At 50.5% G+C, this 22,464-nt stretch overlaps 1 protein-coding gene across 1 annotated transcript in view; it reads left to right on the forward strand.

Moving 5' to 3' along the window:
- The window catches only part of LOC137311236 (soluble guanylate cyclase 88E-like), a gene marked incomplete at both ends in the record, with an annotated part of 310,114 nt that overhangs the window by 256,544 nt on the left and 31,106 nt on the right, over positions 1-22,464 (forward strand). The gene's annotated exons all lie outside the window — the stretch shown is intronic.

Raw genomic sequence — 22,464 nt, forward strand, 5'->3', positions numbered from 1 at the left:
ACAGTCTGTGTGTGACACTAATGTACAGTCTGTGTGTGACACTGTAATATACAGTCTGTGTGTGACACTGTAATGTACATTCTGTGTTAGACACCGTTATGTGCAGTCTTTGTGTGTGACACTTTAATGTACAGTTTTTCTGTGAGACACTGTAATATACATTCTGTGTGTGACACTGCAATGTACAGTCTGTGTGTGAGACACTGCAATGTGCAGTCTGTGTGTGAGACACTGCAATGTACAGTTTGTGTGTGACACCATAATGTACAATCTGTGTATGACTATGGAATGTTCAGTCTGTGTGAGACACTGTAATGTACAGTCTGAGTATGACACTGTAGTGTACGGTCTGTTTGTGAGACACTGTAATGTACAGTCTGTGTGTGACACTGTTATGTACAGTCTGTGTGTCACACTGTAGTGTACATTCTCTGTTAGACACTGTTATGTGCAGTCTTTGTGTGTGACACTGTAATGTACAGTTTTTCTGTGAGACACTGTAATATACATTCTGTGTGTGACACTGCAATGTACAGTCTGTGTGTGAGACACTGTAATGTACAGTCTGTGTGCGGAACACTATAATGTACATTCTGTGTGTGAGACACTGTAATGTACAGTCTGTGTGTGAAACACTGTAATGTACAGTCAGTGTGTGAGACACTGTAGTGTACAGTCTGGTTATGACACTGTAATGTACAGTCTGTGTGTGAGACACTAATGTACAGTCTGTGTGTGACACTGTAATGCACAGTCTGTGTCCGACACTCTAATATACTGTAATGTACAGTCTGTGTGTGACACTGTAATGTACAGTCTGTGTGCGAGACACTGTAATGTACAGTCTGTGTTTGAGACACTGTAATGTACAGTCTGTGTGAGACACAGTAATGTACAGTCTGTGTGCGAGACACTGTAATGTACAGTCTGTGTTTGAGACACTGTAATGTACAGTCTGTGTGTGACACTAATGTACAGTCTGTGTGTGACACTCTAATGTACAGTCTGTATGTGTGACACTGTAATGTACAGTATGTGTGAGACACTGTAATGTACAGTCTGCGTGTGAGACACTGTAATGTACAGTCTGTGTGTCACACCGTTACGTACATTCTGTGTTAGACACTGTTATGTGCAGTCTTTGTGTGTGACACTGTAATGTAGAGTTTTTCTGTGAGACACTGTAATATACATTCTGTGTGTGACACTGCAATGTACAGTCTGTGTGTGAGACACTGTAATGTACATTCTGTGTTCGAGACACTGTAATGTACATTCTGTGTGTGACACTGTAATGTACAGTCTGTGTTTGAGACACTGTAATGTACAGTCTGTGTTTGAGACACTGTAATGTACAGTCTGTGTGTGACACTAATGTACTGTCTGCGTGTGAGACACTGTAATGTACAGTCTGTGTGTCACACTGTAATGTACATTCTGTGTTAGACACTGTTATGTGCAGTCTTTGTGTGTGACACTGTAATGTAGAGTTTTTCTGTGAGACACTGTAATATACAGTCTGTGTGTGACACTGCAATGTACAGTCTGTGTGTGAGACACTGTAATGTACAGTCTGTGTGTGAGACACTGTAATGTACAGTCTGTGTGTGAGACACTGTAATATACAGTCTGTGTGTGACACTGCAATGTACAGTCTGTGTGTGAGACACTGTAATATTCATTCTGTGTGTGACACTGTCATGTACAGTCTGTGTGTGAGACACAGTAATGTACAGTCTGTGTGTGAGACACAGTAATGTACAGTCTGTGTGCGAGACACTGTAATGTACAGTCTGTGTTTGAGACACTGTAATGTACAGTATATGTGTGAGACACTGTAGTGTACAGTCTGTGTGTGCGACACTCTAATCTACTGTAATATACGGTCTGTGTGATGCTGTAAAGTACAGTCTGTGTGTGACACTGTAATGTACAGTTTGTGTGTGAGACATTGTAATGTGCAGTCTGTGTGTGAGACACTCTAATCTACAGTCTGTGTGTGAGACCGTGTAATGTACAGTATGTTTGAGTCACTGTAATGTACAGTCTGTGAGATATTGTAATGTACAGTCTGTGTGACACTGTAATGTACAGTCTGTGTATGACACTGTAATGTACAGTCTGTGTGAGACACTGTAATGTACAGTCTTTGTGTGTGACTCCGCAATGTACAGTCTGTGTGAGACACTGTAATGTACAGTCTTTGTGTGTGACTCCGCAATGTACAGTCTGTGTGAGACACTGTAATGTACAGTCTGTGTGAAACACTGTAATGTACCGTATATGTGTGGGACACTGTAGTGTACAGTCTGTGTGTGACACTGTAATGTACAGTCTGTGTGTGCGACAGTCTAATCTACTGTAATTTACAGTCTGTGTGATACTGTAAAGTACAGTCTGTGTGTGACACTGTAATGTACAGTTTGTGTGTGAGACATTGTAATGTGCAGTCTGTGTGTGAGACACTCTAATGTACAGTCTGTGTGTGAGGCATAGTAATGTACAGTCTGTGTGTGAGGCATAGTAATGTACAGTCTGTGTGTGACACTAATGTACAGTCTGTGTGACACTGTAATGTACAGTCTGTATGTGTGACACTGTACTGTACAGTATGTGTGAGACACTGTAATGTACAGTCTGTGTATGAGACACTGTAATGTACAGTCCGTTTGTGAGACACTTTAATTTACAGTCTGTGTGTCACACTGTAATGTTCATTCTGTGTTAGACACTGTTATGTGCAGTCTTTGTGTGTGACATTGTAATGTACAGTTTTTCTGTGAGACAATGTAATATACAGTCTGTGTGTGACACTGCAATGTACAGTCTGTGTGTGAGACACTGTAATGTACAGTCTGTGTGCAGAACACTGCAATGTACAGTCTGTGTGTGACACTAATGTACAGTCTGTGTGAGACTTTAATGTGCAGTCTGTGTGTGAAACTGTAATTTACAGTCTGTGTATGTCACACTGTAATGTACAGTCTGTGTGTGACACTGTAGTGTACAGCCTTTGAAAGAGACACTGAAATCTACAGTCTGTGAATGAGACATTGTAATGTACAGTCTGTGTGTGACACCATTATGCACAGTCTATGTGTGTGACACTCTAATGTACAATGTGTGTGTGACACTGTAAGGTACAGTCTGTGTGTGTGACAGTATAAAGTACAGTCTGTGTGAGACACTGTTTTGTGCAGTCTGTGTTTGAGACACTATAATGTACAGTCTGTGTGTGACACTAATGTACAGTCTGTGTGTGACACTGTAATATACAGTCTGTGTGTGAGACACTGTAATGTACACTATGTTTGAGTCACTGTAATGTACAGTCTATGTGTGAGACACGGTAGTGTACAGTCTGTGTGTGACACTGCAATGTACAGTCTGTGTGTGACACTGTAATGTACAGTCTGTGTGTGAGGCATAGTAATGTACAGTCTGTGTTTGAGACACTGTAATGTACAGTCTGAGTGTGACACTAATGTACAGTCTGTGTGTGACACTAATGTACAGTCTGTGTGTGACACTGTAATGTACAGTCTGTATGTGTGACACTGTACTGTACAGTATGTTTGAGACACTGTAATGTACAGTCTGTGTATGAGACACTGTAATGTACACTATGTTTGAGTCACTGTAGTGTACAGTCTGTGTGTGGCACTGTAATGTACAGTCTGTGTGTGAGACACTGCAATGTACAGTCTGTGTGTGACACCATTATGCACAGTCTATGTGTGTGACACTCTAATGTACAATGTGTGTGTGACACTGTAAGGTACAGTCTGTGTGTGTGACAGTATAAAGTACAGTCTGTGTGAGACACTGTTATGTGCAGTCTGTGTTTGAGACACTGTAATGTACAGTCTGTGTGTGACACTAATGTACAGTCTGTGTGTGACACTGTAATATACAGTCTGTGTGTGAGACACTGTAATGTACACTATGTTTGAGTCACTGTAGTGTACAGTCTGTGTGTGGCACTGTAATGTACAGTCTGTGTGTGAGACACTGCAATGTACAGTCTGTGTGTGACACTGTAATGTACAGTCTGTGTGTGAGGCATAGTAATGTACAGTCTGTGTGTGAGGCATAGTAATGTACAGTCTGTGTTTGAGACACTAATGTACAGTCTGTGTGTGACACTAATGTACAGTCTGTGTGTGACACTGTAATGTACAGTCTGTATGTGTGACACTGTACTGCACAGTATGTGTGAGACACTGTAATGTACAGTCTGTGTATGAGACACTGTAATGTACAGTCCGTTTGTGAGACACTTTAATTTACAGTTTGTGTGTCACACTGTAATGTTCATTCTGTGTTAGACACTTTTATGTGCAGTCTTTGTGTGTGACACTGTAATGTACAGTTTTTCTGTGAGACACTGTAATATACAGTCTGTGTGTGACACTGCAATGTACAGTCTGTGTGTGAGACACTGTAATGTACAGTCTGTGTGCAGAACACTGCAATGTACAGTCTGTGTGTGACACTAATGTACAGTCTGTGTGAGACTTTAATGTGCAGTCCGTGTGTGAAACTGTAATTTACAGTCTGTGTATGTCACACTGTAATGTACAGTCTGTGTGTGACACTGTAGTGTGCAGCCTTTGAAAGAGACACTGAAATCTACAGTCTGTGAATGAGACATTGTAATGTACAGTCTGTGTGTGAGACACTGTAATGTTCAGTCTGTGTGTGACACCATTATGCACAGTCTATGTGTGTGACACTCTAATGTACAATGTGTGTGTGACACTGTAAGGTACAGTCTGTGTGTGTGACAGTATAAAGTACAGTCTGTGTGAGACACTGTTATGTGCAATCTGTGTTTGAGACACTGTAATGTACAGTCTGTGTGTGACACTAATGTACAGTCTGTGTGTGACACTGTAATATACAGTCTGTGTGTGACACTGTAATGTACATTCTGTGTTAGACACCGTTATGTGCAGTCTTTGTGTGTGACACTTTAATGTACAGTTTTTCTGTGAGACACTGTAATATACATTCTGTGTGTGACACTGCAATGTACAGTCTGTGTGTGAGACACTGCAATGTGCAGTCTGTGTGTGAGACACTGCAATGTACAGTTTGTGTGTGACACCATAATGTACAATCTGTGTATGACTATGGAATGTTCAGTCTTTGTGAGACACTGTAATGTACAGTCTGAGTATGACACTGTAATGTACAGTCTGTTTGTGAGACACTGTAATGTACAGTCTGTGTGTGACACTGTAGTGTACATTCTCTGTTAGACACTGTTATGTGCAGTCTTTGTGTGTGACACTGTAATGTACAGTTTTTCTGTGAGACACTGTAATATACATTCTGTGTGTGACACTGCAATGTACAGTCTGTGTGTGAGACACTGTAATGTACAGTCTGTGTGCGGAACACTATAATGTACATTCTGTGTGTGAGACACTGTAATGTACAGTCTGTGTGTGAAACACTGTAATGTACAGTCAGTGTGTGAGACACTGTAGTGTACAGTCTGGTTATGACACTGTAATGTACAGTCTGTGTGTGAGACACTAATGTACAGTCTGTGTGTGACACTGTAATGCACAGTCTGTGTCCGACACTCTAATATACTGTAATGTACAGTCTGTGTGTGACACTGTAATGTGCAGTCTGTGTGCGAGACACTGTAATGTACAGTCTGTGTTTGAGACACTGTAATGTACAGTCTGTGTGAGACACAGTAATGTACAGTCTGTGTGCGAGACACTGTAATGTACAGTCTGTGTTTGAGACACTGTAATGTACAGTCTGTGTGTGACACTAATGTACAGTCTGTGTGTGACACTCTAATGTACAGTCTGTATGTGTGACACTGTAATGTACAGTATGTGTGAGACACTGTAATGTACAGTCTGCGTGTGAGACACTGTAATGTACAGTCTGTGTGTCACACCGTTACGTACATTCTGTGTTAGACACTGTTATGTGCAGTCTTTGTGTGTGACACTGTAATGTAGAGTTTTTCTGTGAGACACTGTAATATACATTCTGTGTGTGACACTGCAATGTACAGTCTGTGTGTGAGACACTGTAATGTACATTCTGTGTTTGAGACACTGTAATGTACATTCTGTGTGTGACACTGTAATGTACAGTCTGTGTTTGAGACACTGTAATGTACAGTCTGTGTTTGAGACACTGTAATGTACAGTCTGTGTGTGACACTAATGTACTGTCTGCGTGTGAGACACTGTAATGTACAGTCTGTGTGTCACACTGTAATGTACATTCTGTGTTAGACACTGTTATGTGCAGTCTTTGTGTGTGACACTGTAATGTAGAGTTTTTCTGTGAGACACTGTAATATACAGTCTGTGTGTGACACTGCAATGTACAGTCTGTGTGTGAGACACTGTAATGTACAGTCTGTGTGTGAGACACTGTAATGTACAGTCTGTGTGTGAGACACTGTAATATACAGTCTGTGTGTGACACTGCAATGTACAGTCTGTGTGTGAGACACTGTAATATTCATTCTGTGTGTGACACTGTCATGTACAGTCTGTGTGTGAGACACAGTAATGTACAGTCTGTGTGTGAGACACAGTAATGTACAGTCTGTGTGCGAGACACTGTAATGTACAGTCTGTGTTTGAGACACTGTAATGTACAGTCTGTGTGTGACACTAATGTACAGTCTGTGTGTGACACTGTAATGTACAGTCTGTATGTGTGACACTGTAATGTACAGTCCGTTTGTGAGACACTGCAATGTACAGTCTGTGTGTGACACTAATGTACAGTCTGTGTGAGACTTTAATGTGCAGTCTGTGTGTGAAACTGTAACTTACAGTCTGTGTATGTCACACTGTAATGTACAGTCTGTGTGAGACACTGTTATGTGCAATCTTTGTGTGACACTGTTATGTACAGTCTGTGTGTGACACTGTAGTGTACAGCCTTTGAAAGAGACACTGAAATCGACAGTCTGTGAATGAGACATTGTAATGTACAGTCTGTGTGTGACACTGTAATTTACAGTCTGTGTGAGACTGTAATGTACAGTCTTTGTGTGTGACAGTATAATGTACAATCTGTGTGTGTGATACCGTTCTGTACAGTCTGTGTGTGAGACACTGTAATGTACAGTCTGTGTGTGTGACACTGTTATGTACAGTCTGTGTGTGACACTGTAATTTACAGTCTGTGTGAGACGCTGTAATGTACAGTCTGTGTATGACTCTGGAATGTTCAGTTTGTGTGAGACACTGTAATGTACAGTCTATGTGTGAGACAGTGTAATGTACAGTCTGTGTGTGAAACACTGTAATGTACAGTCTATGTGTGAGAAACTATAGTGTACAGTCTGTGTGACACTGTAATGTACAGTCTGTGTGTGACACTGTAATGTACAGTCTGTGTGTGACACTGTAATGTACAGTCTGTGTGACACTGTAATGTACAGTCTGTGTGTCACACTGTAATGTACATTCTGTGTTAGACACCGTTATGTGCAGTCTTTGTGTGTGACACTGTAATGTACAGTTTTTCTGTGAGACACTGTAATTTACATTCTGTGTGTGACACTGCAATATACAGTCTGTGTGTGAGACACTGTAATGTACAGTCTGTGTGCGGAACACTATAATGTACATTCTGTGTGTGAGACACTGTAATGTACAGTCTGAGTATGACACTGTAATGTACAGTCTGTGTGTGAAACACTGTAATGTACAGTCTATGTGTGAGAAACTGTAGTGTACAGTCTGTGTGACACTGTAATGTACAGGCTGTGTGTGTGACACTGTAATGTACAGTCTGTGTATGTGACACTGTTATGTACAGTCTGTGTGTGACGCTGTAGTGTACAGTATTTGAAAGAGACACTGAAATCTACAGTCTGTGAATGAGACACTGTCATGTACAGTCTGTGAATGAGACACTGTCATGTACAGTCTGTCTGTGACTCTGTAGTGAACAGTCTGTGTGTGAGACACTGTAATGTAGAGTCTGAGTGTGAGACACTGTAATATAGTCTGTGTGTGACACCATTATGTACAGTCTATGTGTGTGACACTCTAATGTACAATGTGTGTGACACTGTAAGGTACAGTCTGTGTGTGTCACAGTATAATGTACAGTCTGTGTGTGTGACAGTATAATGTACAGTCTGTCTGAGACACTGTTATGTGCAGTCTTTGTGTGTGACACTGTAATGTACAGTTTTTGTGAGAGACTGTAATGTACAGTCTGAGTATGACACTGTAATGTACAGTCTGTTTGTGAGACACTGTAATGTACAGTCTGTTTGTGAGACACTGTAATGTACAGTCTGTGTGTGACACTGTAATGTACAGTCTGTGTGTCACACTGTAATGTACATTCTGTGTTAGACACCGTTATGTGCAGTCTTTGTGTGTGACACTGTAATGTACAGTTTTTCTGTGAGACACTGTAATATACATTCTGTGTGTGACACTGCAATATACAGTCTGTGTGTGAGACACTGTAATGTACAGTCTGTGTGCGGAACACTATAATGTACATTCTGTGTGTGAGACACTGCAATGTACAGTCTGTGTGAGACACTGTTATGTGCAATCTTTGTGTGACACTGTAATGTACAGTCTGTGTGTGAGATACTGTAATGTACTGTCTGTGTGTGAGACACTGTAATGTACAGTCTGTGTGTGTGACACTGTAATGTACAGTCTGTGTGTGACACCGTTATGTACAGTCTGTGTGTGACACTGTAATGTGCATTCTGTGTTAGACACTGTTATGTGCAGTCTTTGTGTGTGACACTATAATGTACAGTTTTTCTGTGAGACACTGTAATATACAGTCTGTGTGTGACACTGCAATGTACAGTCTGTGTGTGAGACACTGTAATGTACAGTCTGTGTGCGGAACACTATAATGTACAGTCTGTGTGTGTGACACTGTAATGTACAATCTGTGTATGACTCTGGAATGTTCAGTCTGTGTGAGACACTGTAATGTACAGTCTGAGTATGACACTGTAGTGTACAGTCTGTTTGTTAGACACTGTAATGTACAGTCTGTGTGTGACACTGTAATGTACAGTCTGTGTGTGTGATACTGTAATGTACAGTATGTGTGTGACAGTATAATGTACAATCTGTGTGTGATACCATTATGTACAGTCTGTGTGTGAGACACTGTAATGTACAGTCTGTGTATGACACTGTAATGTACAGTCTGTGTATGACTCTGTAATGTTCAGTCTATGTGTGAGACACTGTAATGTACAGTCTGTGTGTGCGGCACTGTAATGTACAGTCTGTGTGTGACACTGTAACGTACAGTCCATATGTGAGACCATGTATTATACAGTCTATGTGTGTGACACTGTCATGTACAGTTTGTGTGTGACACTCTAATGTAGAGTCTGTGTGTGACATTGTACTGTACAATCTGTGTGAGACACTGTAATGTACAGCCTGTGTGTGACACTATAATGTACAGTCTGTGAGTTATATTGTAGTGTACCGTCTGAGTGTGATATAGTAGTTTACAAACTGTGTGTGATACTGTAGTGTTCCATTCTTTTTGACACTACATTGTACAGCCTGTATACAACACTGTAGCCTACAGTTTGTGTCCATGACACTGTCGTGTACAGTCTGTGTGTGTGTGTATGTGTGTGACACCATGGTTTACAGTCTGTGTGTGACACTGTGGCATACAATCTGTGACACTGCAGTGTACAGTTTGTGTGACACTGTAATGTACAGTCTGTGAAACGACAGTGTACAGTCTATCTGACGCTTCAATGTACAGTCTGTGTGAAACTGCAATGTACAGTCTGTGGGACGCTGTAATGTGAAACTGTAGTGTACAGTCTGAACGTGTCCTACTGGCACACAATCTTTGTGTGTGACACTGTAATGTACAGTCTGTGTGTGACTCTATAGCATACAGTCTGTCTGTGTGACACTGTAGTGCAAAGTCTGTGCACATTGTCAGTGTGCTGGGTCAGTGTGCTGGGCGAGTGTGCTGGGCCAGTGTGCTGGGCGAGTGTGCTGGATGAGTGTGCAGGGTCAGGGTGCTGGGTCAGTGTGTTGGGTCAGTGTGCTGGGTCAGTGTGCTGGGTGAGTGTGTTGGGTCAGCGTGTTGGGTCAGTGTGCTGGGTGAGTGTGTTGGGTCAGTGTGCTGGGTCAGTGTGTTGGGTCAGTGTGCTGGGTCAGTGTGTTGGGTCAGTGTGCTGGGTGAGTGTGCTGGGTCAGTGTGCTGGGTGAGTGTGCTGGGTCAGTGTGCTGGGTCAGTGTGCTGGGTGAGTGTGCTGGGTCAGTGTGCTGGGTGAGTGTGCTGGGTCAGTGTGCTGGGTCAGTGTGCTGGGTCAGTGTGCTGGGTCAGCGTGTTGGGTCAGTGTGCTGGGTGAGTGTGTTGGGTCAGTGTGCTGGGTCAGTGTGTTGGGTCAGTGTGCTGGGTCAGTGTGTTGGGTCAGTGTGCTGGGTGAGTGTGCTGGGTCAGTGTGCTGGGTGAGTGTGCTGGGTGAGTGTGCTGGGTCAGTGTGCTGGGTCAGTGTGTTGGGTCAGTGTGCTGGGTGAGTGTGCTGGGTCAGTGTGCTGGGTGAGTGTGCTGGGTCAGTGTGCTGGGTCAGTGTGTTGGGTCAGTGTGTTGGGTCAGTGTGCTGGGTGAGTGTGCTGGGTGAGTGTGCTGGGTCAGTGTGCTGGGTGAGTGTGCTGGGTCAGTGTGTTGGGTCAGTGTGTTGGGTCAGTGTGTTGGGTCAGTGTGTTGGGTCAGTGTGCTGGGTCAGTGTGTTGGGTCAGTGTGTTGGGTCAGTGTGCTGGGTGAGTGTGCTGGGTGAGTGTGCTGGGTCAGTGTGCTGGGTCAGTGTGTTGGGTCAGTGTGCTGGGTCAGTGTGTTGGGTCAGTGTGTTGGGTCAGTGTGCTGGGTGAGTGTGCTGGGTGAGTGTGCTGGGTCAGTGTGTTGGGTCAGTGTGTTGGGTCAGTGTGCTGGGTCAGTGTGCTGGGTCAGTGTGCTGGGTGAGTGTGTTGGGTCAGTGTGCTGGGTCAGTGTGTTGGGTCAGTGTGCTGGGTGAGTGTGTTGGGTCAGTGTGCTGGGTCAGTGTGTTGGGTCAGTGTGCTGGGTCAGTGTGCTGGGTCAGTGTGCTGGGTGAGTGTGTTGGGTCAGTGTGCTGGGTCAGTGTGTTGGGTCAGTGTGCTGGGTCAGTGTGCTGGGTCAGTGTGCTGGGTGAGTGTGTTGGGTCAGTGTGCTGGGTGAGTGTGTTGGGTCAGTGTGCTGGGTCAGTGTGTTGGGTCAGTGTGTTGGGTCAGTGTGTTGGGTCAGTGTGTTGGGTCAGTGTGTTGGGTCAGTGTGTTGGGTCAGTGTGCTGGGTGAGTGTGTTGGGTCAGTGTGCTGGGTGAGTGTGTTGGGTCAGTGTGCTGGGTCAGTGTGTTGGGTGAGTGTGCTGGGTGAGTGTGCTGGGTGAGTGTGCTGGGTGAGTGTGCTGGGTCAGTGTGCTGGGTGAGTGTGCTGGGTGAGTGTGCTGGGTCAGTGTGTTGGGTCAGTGTGTTGGGTCAGTGTGCTGGGTCAGTGTGCTGGGTCAGTGTGCTGGGTGAGTGTGTTGGGTCAGTGTGCTGGGTCAGTGTGTTGGGTCAGTGTGCTGGGTGAGTGTGTTGGGTCAGTGTGCTGGGTCAGTGTGCTGGGTCAGTGTGCTGGGTGAGTGTGTTGGGTCAGTGTGCTGGGTGAGTGTGTTGGGTCAGTGTGCTGGGTCAGTGTGTTGGGTCAGTGTGTTGGGTCAGTGTGTTGGGTCAGTGTGTTGGGTCAGTGTGCTGGGTCAGTGTGTTGAGTCAGTGTGTTGGGTCAGTGTGCTGGGTCAGTGTGCTGGGTCAGTGTGTTGGGTCAGTGTGTTGGGTCAGTGTGTTGGGTCAGTGTGCTGGGTCAGTGTGCTGGGTGAGTGTGTTGGGTCAGTGTGCTGGGTGAGTGTGTTGGGTGAGTGTGCTGGGTCAGTGTGTTGGGTGAGTGTGCTGGGTGAGTGTGTTGGGTGAGTGTGCTGGGTCAGTGTGTTGGGTCAGTGTGCTGGGTCAGTGTGCTGGGTCAGTGTGTTGGGTCAGTGTGTTGGGTCAGTGTGTTGGGTCAGTGTGCTGGGTCAGTGTGCTGGGTCAGTGTGCTGGGTCAGTGTGCTGGGTCAGTGTGCTGGGTGAGTGTGTTGGGTCAGTGTGCTGGGTCAGTGTGCTGGGTGAGTGTGTTGGGTGAGTGTGCTGGGTCAGTGTGTTGGGTGAGTGTGCTGGGTCAGTGTGCTGGGTCAGTGTGATGGGTGAGTGTGCTGGGTGAGTGTGTTGGGTGAGTGTGTTGGGTGAGTGTGCTGGGTCAGTGTGCTGGGTCAGTGTGCTGGGTCAGTGTGTTGGGTCAGTGTGTTGAGTCAGTGTGTTGGGTCAGTGTGCTGGGTCAGTGTGTTGGGTCAGTGTGCTGGGTGAGTGTGTTGGGTCAGTGTGCTGGGTGAGTGTGTTGGGTGAGTGTGTTGGGTCAGTGTGCTGGGTCAGTGTGCTGGGTCAGTGTGCTGGGTCAGTGTGCTGGGTCAGTGTGCTGGGTGAGTGTGTTGGGTGAGTGTGCTGGGTCAGTGTGTTGGGTCAGTGTGCTGGGTCAGTGTGCTGGGTCAGTGTGCTGGGTCAGTGTGCTGGGTGAGTGTGTTGGGTGAGTGTGCTGGGTCAGTGTGCTGGGTCAGTGTGCTGGGTCAGTGTGCTGGGTCAGTGTGCTGGGTCAGTGTGTTGGGTCAGTGTGCTGGGTCAGTGTGTCGGGTCAGTGTGCTGGGTCAGTGTGTTGAGTCAGTGTGTTGGGTCAGTGTGTTGGGTCAGTGTGCTGGGTCAGTGTGCTGGGTCAGTGTGTTGGGTCAGTGTGTTGGGTCAGTGTGCTGGGTGAGTGTGCTGGGTGAGTGTGTTGGGTGAGTGTGTTGGGTCAGTGTGCTGGGTCAGTGTGCTGGGTCAGTGTGCTGGGTCAGTGTGCTGGGTGAGTGTGTTGGGTCAGTGTGCTGGGTCAGTGTGCTGGGTGAGTGTGTTGGGTGAGTGTGCTGGGTCAGTGTGTTGGGTGAGTGTGCTGGGTCAGTGTGCTGGGTCAGTGTGCTGGGTGAGTGTGCTGGGTGAGTGTGTTGGGTGAGTGTGTTGGGTGAGTGTGCTGGGTCAGTGTGTTGGGTCAGTGTGCTGGGTCAGTGTGCTGGGTCAGTGTGTTGGGTCAGTGTGTTGAGTCAGTGTGTTGGGTCAGTGTGCTGGGTCAGTGTGTTGGGTCAGTGTGCTGGGTGAGTGTGTTGGGTCAGTGTGCTGGGTGAGTGTGTTGGGTCAGTGTGCTGGGTCAGTGTGCTGGGTCAGTGTGCTGGGTGAGTGTGTTGGGTGAGTGTGCTGGGTCAGTGTGCTGGGTCAGTGTGCTGGGTCAGTGTGCTGGGTGAGTGTGTTGGGTGAGTGTGCTGGGTCAGTGTGCTGGGTCAGTGTGCTGGGTCAGTGTGCTGGGTGAGTGTGCTGGGTCAGTGTGTTGGGTCAGTGTGCTGGGTCAGTGTGTCGGGTCAGTGTGTTGGGTCAGTGTGCTGGGTGAGTGTGCTGGGTCAGTGTGCTGGGTCAGTGTGCTGGGTGAGTGTGTTGGGTCAGTGTGTTGGGTCAGTGTGCTGGGTGAGTGTGTTGGGTGAGTGTGTTGGGTCAGTGTGCTGGGTCAGTGTGCTGGGTCAGTGTGCTGGGTCAGTGTGCTGGGTGAGTGTGTTGGGTGAGTGTGTTGGGTCAGTGTGTTGGGTCAGTGTGTTGGGTCAGTGTGCTGGGTGAGTGTGCTGGGTCAGTGTGTTGGGTCAGTGTGCTGGGTCAGTGTGTTGGGTCAGTGTGTTGGGTCAGTGTGCTGGGTCAGTGTGCTGGGTCAGTGTGTTGGGTCAGTGTGCTGGGTGAGTGTGCTGGGTCAGTGTGTTGGGTCAGTGTGCTGGGTGAGTGTGCTGGGTCAGTGTGCTGGGTCAGTGTGTTGGGTCAGTGTGCTGGTGAGTGTGCTGGGTCAGTGTGCTGGGTGAGTGTGTTGGGTCAGTGTGTTGGGTGAGTGTGCTGGGTCAGTGTGCTGGGTCAGTGTGTTGGGTCAGTGTGCTGGGTGAGTGTGTTGGGTCAGTGTGCTGGGTGAGTGTGCTGGGTCAGTGTGCTGGGTGAGTGTGCTGGGTCAGTGTGTTGGGTCAGTGTGCTGGGTCAGTGTGCTGGGTCAGTGTGTTGGGTCAGTGTGCTGGGTGAGTGTGCTGGGTGAGTGTGCTGGGTCAGTGTGCTGGGTCAGTGTGCTGGGTGAGTGTGTTGGGTGAGTGTGTTGGGTCAGTGTGCTGGGTCAGTGTGCTGGGTCAGTGTGCTGGGTCAGTGTGCTGGGTGAGTGTGTTGGGTGAGTGTGTTGGGTCAGTGTGTTGGGTCAGTGTGCTGGGTGAGTGTGCTGGGTCAGTGTGTTGGGTCAGTGTGCTGGGTCAGTGTGTTGGGTCAGTGTGTTGGGTCAGTGTGCTGGGTCAGTGTGCTGGGTCAGTGTGTTGGGTCAGTGTGCTGGGTGAGTGTGCTGGGTCAGTGTGTTGGGTCAGTGTGCTGGGTGAGTGTGCTGGGTCAGTGTGCTGGGTCAGTGTGTTGGGTCAGTGTGCTGGTGAGTGTGCTGGGTCAGTGTGCTGGGTGAGTGTGTTGGGTCAGTGTGTTGGGTGAGTGTGCTGGGTCAGTGTGCTGGGTCAGTGTGTTGGGTCAGTGTGCTGGGTGAGTGTGTTGGGTCAGTGTGCTGGGTGAGTGTGCTGGGTCAGTGTGCTGGGTGAGTGTGCTGGGTCAGTGTGTTGGGTCAGTGTGCTGGGTCAGTGTGCTGGGTCAGTGTGTTGGGTCAGTGTGCTGGGTGAGTGTGCTGGGTGAGTGTGCTGGGTCAGTGTGCTGGGTCAGTGTGCTGGGTGAGTGTGTTGGGTGAGTGTGTTGGGTCAGTGTGCTGGGTGAGTGTGCTGGGTCAGTGTGCTGGGTCAGTGTGTTGGGTCAGTGTGTTGGGTCAGTGTGCTGGGTGAGTGTGCTGGGTCAGTGTGCTGGGTGAGTGTGTTGGGTGAGTGTGTTGGGTCAGTGTGTTGGGTGAGTGTGTTGGGTGAGTGTGCTGGGTCAGTGTGCTGGGTGAGTGTGTTGGGTCAGTGTGCTGGGTCAGTGTGCTGGGTGAGTGTGCTGGGTCAGTGTGCTGGGTGAGTGTGTTGGGTGAGTGTGTTGGGTCAGTGTGTTGGGTGAGTGTGTTGGGTGAGTGTGCTGGGTGAGTGTGCTGGGTGAGTGTGCTGGGTCAGTGTGCTGGGTCAGTGTGCTGGGTGAGTGTGTTGGGTCAGTGTGCTGGGTCAGTGTGCTGGGTCAGTGTGCTGGGTCAGTGTGCTGGGTGAGTGTGCTGGGTCAGTGTGCTGGGTGAGTGTGTTGGGTGAGTGTGTTGGGTGAGTGTGCTGGGTCAGTGTGCTGGGTGAGTGTGCTGGGTCAGTGTGCTGGGTCAGTGTGCTGGGTCAGTGTGCTGGGTGAGTGTGTTGGGTCAGTGTGCTGGGTCAGTGTGCTGGGTCAGTGTGCTGGGTCAGTGTGTTGAGTCAGTGTGCTGGGTCAGTGTGCTGGGTCAGTGTGCTGGGTCAGTGTGCTGGGTCAGTGTGCTGGGTGAGTGTGCTGGGTCAGTGTGCTGGGTGAGTGTGTTGGGTGAGTGTGTTGGGTCAGTGTGTTGGGTGAGTGTGTTGGGTGAGTGTGCTGGGTCAGTGTGCTGGGTCAGTGTGCTGGGTCAGTGTGCTGGGTGAGTGTGTTGGGTCAGTGTGCTGGGTCAGTGTGCTGGGTCAGTGTGCTGGGTGAGTGTGTTGGGTGAGTGTGCTGGGTCAGTGTGCTGGGTCAGTGTGTTGGGTGAGTGTGTTGGGTGAGTGTGTTGGGTCAGTGTGTTGGGTCAGTGTGCTGGGTCAGTGTGTTGGGTCAGTGTGTTGGGTCAGTGTGTTGGGTCAGTGTGCTGGGTCAGTGTGTTGGGTCAGTGTGCTGGGTCAGTGTGCTGGGTCAGTGTGTTGGGTGAGTGTGTTGGGTCAGTGTGCTGGGTCAGTGTGCTGGGTGAGTGTGCTGGGTCAGTGTGCTGGGTCAGTGTGCTGGGTCAGTGTGCTGGGTCAGTGTGTTGGGTCAGTGTGCTGGGTCAGTGTGTTGGGTCAGTGTGCTGGGTCAGTGTGCTGGGTGAGTGTGTTGGGTCAGTGTGCTGGGTCAGTGTGTTGGGTCAGTGTGCTGGGTCAGTGTGCTGGGTCAGTGTGTTGGGTCAGTGTGTTGGGTCAGTGTGCTGGGTGAGTGTGCTGGGTCAGTGTGCTGGGTGAGTGTGCTGGGTCAGTGTGCTGGGTCAGTGTGCTGGGTGAGTGTGCTGGGTCAGTGTGTTGGGTCAGTGTGCTGGGTGAGTGTGTTGGGTCAGTGTGTTGGGTCAGTGTGTTGGGTCAGTGTGCTGGGTCAGTGTGCTGGGTGAGTGTGTTGGGTGAGTGTGCTGGGTCAGTGTGTTGGGTCAGTGTGCTGGGTCAGTGTGTTGGGTCAGTGTGTTGGGTCAGTGTGTTGGGTCAGTGTGTTGGGTCAGTGTGCTGGGTCAGTGTGCTGGGTGAGTGTGTTGGGTCAGTGTGCTGGGTCAGTGTGTTGGGTGAGTGTGCTGGGTCAGTGTGTTGGGTCAGTGTGTTGGGTCAGTGTGCTGGGTCAGTGTGTTGGGTCAGTGTGCTGGGTCAGTGTGTTGGGTCAGTGTGCTGGGTGAGTGTGTTGGGTCAGTGTGCTGGGTCAGTGTGTTGTGTCAGTGTGTTAGGTCAGTGTGTTGGGTCAGTGTGCTGGGTGAGTGTGCTGGGTGAGTGTGCTGGGTCAGTGTGCTGGGTCAGTGTGTTGTGTCAGTGTGTTAGGTCAGTGTGTTGGGTCAGTGTGTTGGGTCAGTGTGCTGGGTGAGTGTGTTGGGTCAGTGTGCTGGGTCAGTGTGTTGTGTCAGTGTGTTAGGTCAGTGTGTTGGGTCAGTGTGTTGGGTCAGTGTGTTGGGTGAGTGTGTTGAGTCAGTGTGCTGGGTGAGTGTGTTGAGTCAGTGTGCTGGGTCAGTGTGCTGGGTCAGTGTGTTGGGTCAGTGTGTTGAGTCAGTGTGCTGGGTGAGTGTGTTGGGTCAGTGTGCTGGGTGAGTGTGCTGGGTCAGTGTGTTGGGTCAGTGTGTTGGGTCAGTGTGTTGAGTCAGTGTGCTGGGTCAGTGTGTTGAGTCAGTGTGCTGGGTGAGTGTGCTGGGTGAGTGTGTTGGGTCAGTGTGCTGGGTCAGTGTGTTGTGTCAGTGTGTTGGGTCAGTGTGCTGGGTCAGTGTGTTGGGTGAGTGTGTTGGGTCAGCGTGTTGGGTCAGTGTGCTGGGTCAGTGTGCTGGGTCAGTGTGTTGGGTCAGTGTGTTGGGTCAGTGTGCTGGGTCAGTGTGTTGGGTCAGTGTGTTGGGTCAGTGTGTTGGGTCAGTGTGCTGGGTCAGTGTGTTGAGTCAGTGTGCTGGGTCAGTGTGTTGGGTCAGTGTGTTGGGTCAGTGTGTTGGGTCAGTGTGTTGAGTCAGTGTGCTGGGTCAGTGTGTTGTGTCAGTGTGTTGGGTCAGTGTGTTGGGTCAGTGTGCTGGGTGAGTGTGTTGGGTCAGTGTGTTGGGTGAGTGTGCTGGGTCAGTGTGCTGCCTGAGTGTGTTGGGTCAGTGTGCTGGGTCAGTGTGCTGGGTCAGTGTGTTGGGTCAGTGTGCTGGGTGAGTGTGCTGGGTCAGTGTGCTGCCTGAGTGTGTTGGGTCAGTGTGTTGGGTCAGTGTGCTGGGTCAGTGTGCTGGGTCAGTGTGTTGGGTCAGTGTGCTGGGTGAGTGTGCTGGGTCAGTGTGCTGGGTGAGTGTGCTGCGTCAGTGTGTTGGGTGAGTGTGTTGAGTCAGTGTGCTGGGTGAGTGTGTTGGGTCAGTGTGCTGGGTCAGTGTGTTGGGTCAGTGTGTTGGGTCAGTGTGTTGAGTCAGTGTGCTGGGTCAGTGTGTTGGGTCAGTGTGTTGGGTCAGTGTGCTGGGTCAGTGTGTTGGGTCAGTGTGCTGGGTCAGTGTGTTGGGTGAGTGTGCTGGGTGAGTGTGTTGGGTCAGTGTGCTGGGTCAGTGTGCTGGGTCAGTGTGTTGGGTCAGTGTGCTGGGTCAGTGTGTTGGGTCAGTGTGCTGGGTCAGTGTGTTGGGTGAGTGTGCTGGGTCAGTGTGCTGGGTCAGTGTGCTGGGTGAGTGTGTTGGGTGAGTGTGTTGGGTCAGTGTGCTGGGTCAGTGTGTTGGGTCAGTGTGCTGGGTGAGTGTGTTGGGTCAGTGTGCTGGGTCAGTGTGTTGGGTCAGTGTGTTGGGTCAGTGTGCTGGGTCAGTGTGTTGGGTCAGTGTGTTGGGTCAGTGTGCTGGGTCAGTGTGTTGGGTCAGTGTGCTGGGTGAGTGTGTTGGGTCAGTGTGCTGGGTCAGTGTGTTGGGTCAGTGTGCTGGGTCAGTGTGTTGGGTCAGTGTGTTGGGTCAGTGTGCTGGGTCAGTGTGTTGGGTCAGTGTGCTGGGTGAGTGTGTTGGGTCAGTGTGCTGGGTCAGTGTGTTGGGTCAGTGTGTTGGGTTAGTGTGTTGGGTGAGTGTGCTGGGTCAGTGTGCTGGGTCAGTGTGCTGGGTGAGTGTGTTGGGTGAGTGTGCTGGGTCAGTGTGCTGGGTCAGTGTGCTGGGTCAGTGTGCTGGGTGAGTGTGCTGGGTCAGTGTGCTGGGTCAGTGTGTTGGGTGAGTGTGCTGGGTCAGTGTGCTGGGCGAGTGTGCTGGGTCAGTGTGTTGGGTCAGTGTGTTGGGTCAGTGTGCTGGGTCAGTGTGTTGGGTCAGTGTGCTGGGTCAGTGTCCTGGGTCAGTGTGCTGGGTGAGTGTGCTGGGTCAGTGTGCTGGGTCAGTGTGTTGGGTGAGTGTGTTGGGTCAGCGTGTTGGGTCAGTGTGCTGGGTGAGTGTGCTGGGTCAGTGTGCTGGGTCAGTGTGTTGGGTCAGTGTGCTGGGTCAGTGTGCTGGGTCAGTGTGTTGAGTCAGTGTGCTGGGTCAGTGTGTTGGGTCAGTGTGTTGGGTCAGTGTGCTGGGTGAGTGTGCTGGGTGAGTGTGCTGGGTCAGTGTGTTGGGTCAGTGTGCTGGGTCAGTGTGTTGAGTCAGTGTGCTGGGTCAGTGTGTTGGGTCAGTGTGTTGGGTCAGTGTGTTGGGTCAGTGTGTTGAGTCAGTGTGCTGGGTCAGTGTGTTGTGTCAGTGTGTTGGGTCAGTGTGTTGGGTCAGTGTGCTGGGTGAGTGTGCTGGGTGAGTGTGCTGGGTCAGTGTGCTGGGTGAGTGTGTTGTGTCAGTGTGTTGGGTCAGTGTGTTGGGTCAGTGTGCTGGGTGAGTGTGCTGGGTGAGTGTGCTGGGTCAGTGTGCTGCCTGAGTGTGTTGGGTCAGTGTGTTGGGTCAGTGTGCTGGGTCAGTGTGCTGGGTCAGTGTGTTGGGTCAGTGTGCTGGGTGAGTGTGCTGGGTCAGTGTGCTGGGTGAGTGTGTTGGGTCAGTGTGCTGGGTCAGTGTGCTGGGTGAGTGTGTTGAGTCAGTGTGCTGGGTGAGTGTGTTGGGTCAGTGTGCTGGGTCAGTGTGCTGGGTGAGTGTGCTGGGTCAGTGTGCTGGGTCAGTGTGTTGGGTCAGTGTGTTGAGTCAGTGTGCTGGGTCAGTGTGCTGGGTGAGTGTGCTGGGTGAGTGTGTTGGGTCAGTGTGCTGGGTCAGTGTGCTGGGTGAGTGTGCTGGGTCAGTGTGCTGGGTCAGTGTGCTGGGTGAGTGTGCTGGGTGAGTGTGCTGGGTCAGTGTGCTGGGTGAGTGTGTTGGGTCAGTGTGCTGGGTGAGTGTGTTGGGTCAGTGTGTTGGGTCAGTGTGTTGAGTCAGTGTGCTGGGTCAGTGTGTTGGGTCAGTGTGTTGAGTCAGTGTGCTGGGTGAGTGTGTTGGGTCAGTGTGTTGGGTCAGTGTGCTGGGTGAGTGTGTTGGGTCAGTGTGCTGGGTGAGTGTGTTGGGTCAGTGTGTTGGGTCAGTGTGTTGAGTCAGTGTGCTGGGTCAGTGTGTTGGGTCAGTGTGTTGAGTCAGTGTGCTGGGTGAGTGTGTTGGGTCAGTGTGTTGGGTCAGTGTGCTGGGTGAGTGTGTTGGGTCAGTGTGCTGGGTGAGTGTGTTGGGTCAGTGTGTTGGGTCAGTGTGCTGGCTGAGTGTGTTGGGTCAGTGTGCTGGGTCAGTGTGTTGAGTCAGTGTGCTGGGTCAGTGTGTTGGGTCAGTGTGCTGGGTCAGTGTGTTGGGTCAGTGTGTTGGGTCAGTGTGTTGAGTCAGTGTGTTGAGTCAGTGTGCTGGGTCAGTGTGTTGGGTCAGTGTGCTGGGTCAGTGTGTTGGGTCAGTGTGTTGGGTCAGTGTGCTGGGTCAGTGTGCTGGGTCAGTGTGTTGGGTCAGTGTGTTGGGTCAGTGTGTTGAGTCAGTGTGCTGGGTCAGTGTGTTGGGTCAGTGTGCTGGGTCAGTGTGTTGGGTCAGTGTGTTGGGTCAGTGTGCTGGGTCAGTGTGTTGGGTCAGTGTGCTGGGTCAGTGTGTTGGGTGAGTGTGCTGGGTGAGTGTGTTGGGTCAGTGTGCTGGGTCAGTGTGCTGGGTCAGTGTGCTGGGTCAGTGTGTTGGGTCAGTGTGCTGGGTCAGTGTGTTGGGTGAGTGTGCTGGGTCAGTGTGCTGGGTCAGTGTGTTGGGTCAGTGTGTTGGGTCAGTGTGCTGGGTCAGTGTGTTGGGTCAGTGTGCTGGGTGAGTGTGTTGGGTCAGTGTGCTGGGTGAGTGTGTTGGGTCAGTGTGCTGGGTCAGTGTGCTGGGTGAGTGTGCTGGGTCAGTGTGCTGGGTCAGTGTGTCGGGTCAGTGTGTTGGGTCAGTGTGTTGGGTCAGTGTGTTGGGTCAGTGTGCTGGGTCAGTGTGCTGGGTGAGTGTGCTGGGTCAGTGTGTTGGGTCAGTGTGCTGGGTCAGTGTGTTGGGTCAGTGTGCTGGGTCAGTGTGTTGGGTCAGTGTGTTGGGTCAGTGTGTTGGGTCAGTGTGCTGGGTCAGTGTGTTGGGTCAGTGTGTTGGGTCAGTGTGCTGGGTCAGTGTGCTGGGTGAGAGTGTTGGGTCAGTGTGTTGGGTCAGTGTGTTGGGTCAGTGTGTTGGGTCAGTGTGCTGGGTCAGTGTGTTGGGTCAGTGTGTTGGGTCAGTGTGTTGGGTCAGTGTGCTGGGTGAGTGTGTTGGGTCAGTGTGTTGGGTCAGTGTGTTGGGTCAGTGTGCTGGGTCAGTGTGTTGGGTCAGTGTGCTGGGTCAGTGTGTTGGGTGAGTGTGTTGAGTCAGTGTGCTGGGTGAGTGTGTTGGGTCAGTGTGTTGGGTCAGTGTGTTGGGTCAGTGTGTTGAGTCAGTGTGTTGGGTCAGTGTGCTGGGTCAGTGTGCTGGGTCAGTGTGTTGAGTCAGTGTGCTGGGTGAGTGTGTTGGGTCAGTGTGTTGGGTCAGTGTGTTGAGTCAGTGTGTTGGGTCAGTGTGTTGGGTCAGTGTGTTGGGTCAGTGTGCTGGGTCAGTGTGTTGAGTCAGTGTGCTGGGTCAGTGTGTTGAGTCAGTGTGCTGGGTGAGTGTGTTGGGTCAGTGTGTTGGGTCAGTGTGCTGGGTCAGTGTGTTGAGTCAGTGTGCTGGGTCAGTGTGCTGGGTCAGTGTGCTGGGTCAGTGTGTTCAGTCAGTGTGCTGGGTGAGTGTGTTGGGTCAGTGTGCTGGGTCAGTGTGCTGGGTCAGTGTGTTGGGTCAGTGTGCTGGGTGAGTGTGCTGGGTCAGTGTGCTGCGTGAGTGTGCTGCGTCAGTGTGCTGGGTCAGTGTGCTGGGTGAGTGTGCTGGGTCAGTTTGCTGGGTCAGTGTGCTGGGTGAGTGTGCTGGGTCAGTGTGTTGGGTCAGTGTGTCGGGTCAGTGTGTTGGGTCAGTGTGCTGGGTCAGTGTGCTGCCTGAGTGTGTTGGGTTAGTGTGCTGGGTCAGTGTGCTGGGCGACTGTGCTGGGTCAGGGTGCTGGGTGAGTGTGCTGGGTCAGTGTGTTGGGTCAGTGTGCTGGGTGAGTGTGCTGCGCGAGTGTGCAAGGTCAGGGTGCTGGGTGAGTGTGCTGGGCGAGTGTGCAAGGTCAGTGTGCTGGGTCAGTGTGCTGGGTCAGTGTGTTGGGTCAGTGTGCTGGGTGAGTGTGCTGCGCGAGTGTGCAAGGTCAGTGTGCTGGGTCAGTGTGCTGGGTCAGTGTGCTGGGTCAGTGTGTTGGGTCAGTGTGCTGGGTCAGTGTGTTGGGTCAGTGTGCTGGGTCAGTGTGCTGGGTGAGTGTGTTGGGTGAGAGTGCTGGGTCAGTGTGTTGGGTCAGTGTGTTGGGTCAGTGTGCTGGGTCAGTGTGCTGGGTCAGTGTGTTGGGTCAGTGTGCTGGGTGAGTGTGCTGGGTCAGTGTGCTGGATCAGTGTGCTGGGTCAGTGTGTCGGGTCAGTGTGTTGGGTCAGTGTGCTGGGTCAGTGTGCTGCGTCAGTGTGCTGGGTCAGTGTGTTGGGT

This window comes from Heptranchias perlo, unplaced genomic scaffold (genome assembly GCF_035084215.1).
Source record: "Heptranchias perlo isolate sHepPer1 unplaced genomic scaffold, sHepPer1.hap1 HAP1_SCAFFOLD_314, whole genome shotgun sequence".
NCBI lineage: Eukaryota > Metazoa > Chordata > Chondrichthyes > Hexanchiformes > Hexanchidae > Heptranchias > Heptranchias perlo.